This window comes from Branchiostoma belcheri, unplaced genomic scaffold (assembly GCF_001625305.1).
Source record: "Branchiostoma belcheri isolate BF01 breed outbred unplaced genomic scaffold, Haploidv18h27 scaffold172, whole genome shotgun sequence".
Classification (NCBI taxonomy): Eukaryota; Metazoa; Chordata; class Leptocardii; order Amphioxiformes; family Branchiostomatidae; genus Branchiostoma; species Branchiostoma belcheri.
This window is the reverse complement of record NW_017803180.1, coordinates 62,850-67,609: the sequence shown is the minus strand read 5'-3', so window position 1 is coordinate 67,609 and position 4,760 is coordinate 62,850. Positions and strand designations below refer to the sequence as shown.

Below are 4,760 nucleotides of genomic sequence, written 5' to 3'. Positions count from 1 at the left end.
TTGTTATAGCCTAACGCTATGCCACACGACCCCACTTCTGAGGCTATTTTGGGTGACGAGAACCAACACCTTACATTGTTACGACTCTAAAGCCGCTGTAGAGGCGGTGAAACTGACGGGGCGTGACAGTCTACCCTTGCGGCGGGCGGCGCGCTCGTCTGGCGGGTTCCGTCGCCGCGCCGTTCGTCCCCCGCTTCCCGCTAACCCCGTCTGCCGGGGGTGACGAGAACCACTACCTTGCCTTGTTACAGCCTAACACAGCTCGGAAGGCGGTGAAGCTGACGGGGCGTGACAGTCTACCCTTGCGGCGGGCGGCGCGCTCGTCTGGCGGGTTACCGTCGCCGCGCCTTCCGTCCCCCCGCGCTCCCGCTAACCCCGTCTGACCCCGAGGGTCGCCCGCAGAATGATGGATCTGCGCTGCGCAGCTTACAGCTTTCAGGACGGAGGATCAGCGGGCGCCGAGAGTTTTAGTAGCCTCTACCAGGTCTTTCTACAGGAATACCGGGCGCCGGGAGTTTTAGTAGCCTCCTGGTAGCCTCCACCAGGCCCTGCTACGGGAATACGGATGGTAGAATTCGACAAAAAAAGAGAGTAAAATTGGCCAAGGGAGTCCGGCTGCGGGGAGGTAGTTTCTTTCCCTCCGACATGTCCGAAGGGCCAGTCAAACCAAGGAGCTTCCATCACTGTAGAATGTCCTTGGTCAAACCTACAAGGCGGCCAAACTCCCCTGGCAAATATTCTATATATAGCCAGCGTAGTTAGTCTGGTAGAGACTAGGAGTTTTAATAGAGCCGGTCGTGCCTGGTGCCACCGTCGCAAATCTCAAAATTATTCACAAAATTTCGCCAAATTTTACCATTTTTCTCCAGAGACATGAAGGAGACTAGAATTTGCGCTGCGCAGCTTACAGCTTTCAGGGCTGCGGCTCAGGGGCGCCCGGAGTTTTAGAGCCGGTCGCGCGAGGTGCCAGCGTCGCAATTCTGCAAATTATTCAGCCCGTTTCGCCAAATTTTATCAGTTTAGCGACCTACTCGTACCTGTGCTGGTTTTAGAGCTTTCAGGGCCGCAGATCAGTGGTCGCCGGGAGTTCGCGCTAGGTGTCAGCGCTGCAAATCTGCAAATTATTCTACTAGTTTTTTTTTGCAGACATATAAAGAAGACTAGCTACTTGTACTTGCTACATGTTCTTGTGCTAAACTGCTTCAGCTCAGCGAGCGCCGGGAGTTTTAGAGCCGGTCGCGCGAGGTGCCAGCGCTGCAAATCTGCAAATTATTTACACCATTTTCGCCAAATTTTACCAGTGAAATACGCGATTTTTATGAAGTCAGTCCACCTGCAGCTTCGAGTAGCCTTGAAATCAGCTACTCTCCAAGCAGAGGTTTGGGTTTTGGGGGTATTTTTAGTGTGTTTTTAGGCTTTTTTATCGGGGTTTCTCTTTTGCACTGAATTTTTTTTCCCACCAAACCCAAACCAAACCACCAAAAGTTGGGTTTGGTGGGAAAAAAAATTCAGTGCAAAAGAGAAACCCCGATAAAAAAGCCTAAAAACACACTAAAAATACCCCCAAAACCCAAACCTCTGCTTGGAGAGTAGAAATCAGCTGGCCTCACCATGCGGGGGTCAAAGTGTTGCAGGAAATGGGGTGACTGATCGGCCAGAGGCGTTTGCCAAAAAATAAATAAATGGGCTTACAGAGATTAGAACAAGGGTGCCTATCTCTAAGCCTCTGTCCCTACAGTCACTGGAAAATTATTCAGTCCATTCTTTGGTCAAATTTGGGCAAATTTAGTAAATTTTGTTGTTGTTGGAAACGCCGCGAGTATATTTTGCCGGTACTAGATTTCATAATAGGTACTTTGTCCTAAAAAAAACTAATGGTACAAAATAACGTTTAACACCATTTTTCCGCTTAACACGTCCTTTTTTTTAACTCAAATAATTTTAAGTACTAAATAAATGTACTAAATAATCAAGTCTGTGCGCAAGCAAAGAAGTCTAAAGTACGACATAACTATAAGGAGGAAGGGTCCTGATCCCTTTCCGTGCGTGTCGCTTATCTAAAAACGCACAAATAAACATCTCTGTTTTCTGCCTTCCCGCTTCACGGAGCCGGAAACGACCATAGCCTCGATCATCAGGCTTCGTTGCGGCGGAGGGAAACAGTACAAATTGCAGCCAAATAGACAGCATCGATATCGTGAGTGTTATCTGTACTCCTTGAGCGAACCAAACTGGCTATGCTATCTGTCTATTTGGCCACTTTCTACCCCTTCCAGCCGCTTCACGAAGCCTAGTAGAGGCTAGCGCCGCTTATCAGGCAGAAATAAACATGGCTATTTCCTCCCTCGCCGCTTCACGATCTGGCCGCTTCACGAAGCATCTTAGAGGCTAACATCGCTTATCAGAAGATGCAGAAATAAACAGAGCTATTTCCCCCCTGGCCGCTTCAAGACCTAGAAGCTTCACGAAGCCTGGTAGAGGCTAGTTGCGCTTATCAGAAAACCCATAAATAAACAGGGCTATTTTCCCCCTGCCCGCTTCCGAAGCCTGATAGAGGCTAGTAGAAATCGTGGAGTTAGAGAGTCCATATAGATATGGCTATTTGAAGCCTGATAGAGGCTAGATAGAGTCCCTTATCAGAAACCCCCGAAATAAACAGGGCTACGAAGCCTGTTAGAGGCTAGAGCCGCTTATCAGAAGACCCAGAAATAAACAGGGCTATTTTCCAGCTTCGCGGAGGCGATAACCACTAGCCTCTACCAGACTCCAGTGCGGGGGCTGTTGCCTGTCTCCTTTATATAATAGGCGATTTCTACCCCTTGCAGTCGCTTCACGAAGCCTGATAGAGGCTTACGTCGCTTATCAGAAGACCCAGAATTAAGAAATAAACAGGGCTATTTTCCAGCTCCGCGGAGGCGATAGCCGCCCGCATCTCGTGGCGATTATTTACCCAGCGTGCCGGCCGGCCCCCTCCTCGCCTCTCGTCAAACCTCCGCTCCTCGCGCCGACCGCCGCTATTGTTTGCCTTCCGCCTTATCGCCGCTCCTCTTTATTTTCTTTTTATTCCAACATATAATGACTATAATCACCAGACGTGGTGACGGCACACTCAAGTGTTTTCAACTTATATTAATGCCGCCAACAACACAGGGGGCAAATACATGACAGGACAATACTCATTTACACCTGAGCGAAGTGAGGAAAGTCGTGTAAAGTGCCTTTCCTAAGGGCACAAGATCGGTGGCATGTCAGGACTCGAACCCGGGTCTCTCAGTCCCGAGTTTCGCACTCTGCCGCTACGCCACACGACCCCACCAAACCCTCCGCTGCTCGCGCCGACCGCCGCTATTGTTTGCCTTCCGCCTTATCGCCGCCCGACAATAGCGCGCGAACAAATAAATCAAGCACGCCCCCCGTCACGGAGGCCCGCCGCTCAATGCCGCGAGTCGTGCCGACACGGCTGTTGGGGTTACCGCGCGCGCCCCCTCCGGACCGGTCGCCCCGGGACCCGCACGTTTCGCGCCAAAAAAATAAGCGGCTCATTGTCGCCCGGCCGCCGATTCGGCACGTCCGCCTGTCAACGGCGGGGAGCCGTGAGCACGCAAACCTGGGTTCCTAATCTCCAAGCAGAGTCGGCGGGACAAGGGAACTTTATGTTAGCTCCCTGTATCCCACGGGAGCGGCAAACTGCTCTCTTCAGCAGACCAACTCCCCTGGCGTGATTTCTACTCTTTCCAGCCGCCTCCCGAAGCCTGGTAGAGGCTACGCGAGCACGCAGACTGGATTCCCGTTCAGTCCCAGGGGAGTTGTATCCAGAAACGTACCTGATCCAGAAACATGCTTAGGCACGGTTCTGGATAGTCCACGCGCATCCAGAACGAGTTCTCCAAGCAGATCCTACGGTGACAAAGTAGTACCCAATCTGTATGTAGTGTATCTGTATAGCCGGTATAACCGCCTTTCGGCGTAACACACCAGCTTGATCACACCACAATCGGCCAAGGAGTGACCATCATGATCTGTTCCCACATTTTCCATTGTGCAGAAAAGCGAGAAGAAGTTGAACACTCTGTATTAGATCAGTAACTAGAACACTTTGTATTAGCCTAGTATAGTGCCCCTTGTATGTTCCTTGTGTATGTTTTCTACACACGTTTGTTATGTGTCTGTTAAGTCTTGACCTGTACCTAGCCCGTCGTGGCATGAATTTACAATAAAGGTATTTCATTTCATTTCATTATTATGGCCACTGTGGTCACTCACTCCTCGGCCGATTGCCGTTTGGCTTGCCAAGTTGCCACCGTAGGATCTGTTTGGAGATGAAGTTTCTACATGGTCGCGAGGTGGCGCTACCTGACACCGGAGGCATTTAAGGTTGTCGAGGAATAAACTCAAGTTCATTCATGCACTGAACTGCGTTGTACTAGGCGCCCCAACATCACCCTCCCAAACTTCCTAGTCCTACACCCCCCCCCCCCCGCCGTCTCACCCCCTCTCCACCACCGCCCCCTCCCTGCAGCTAAGCCTCTCTACCAGCTTATATCCCCCTATTTAGCAAAATTATAGGAATGAGGGGGTGAGCCCGCCTCTACAGACCCCCCACGAAGGTCAGAACCAAATCACCTGCAATCTAGAACCCTCCAGCTGTACCCACCCCCCTCTATACCCCCCCTCCCGGCGGGGCGTATCAGGCGGGATTTGGCGCCGCTGTACAGACTCCCCGCACCCCACGCCTGCCATCTATACCCCCCCTCCTCTGT

General features: G+C 51.4%; 1 protein-coding gene across 1 annotated transcript in view; it reads left to right on the top strand.

Moving 5' to 3' along the window:
* LOC109466935 (GATA zinc finger domain-containing protein 14-like) overlaps nucleotides 1–4,760 on the top strand; it is a 21,645-nt gene that overhangs the window by 15,415 nt on the left and 1,470 nt on the right. The gene's annotated exons all lie outside the window — the stretch shown is intronic.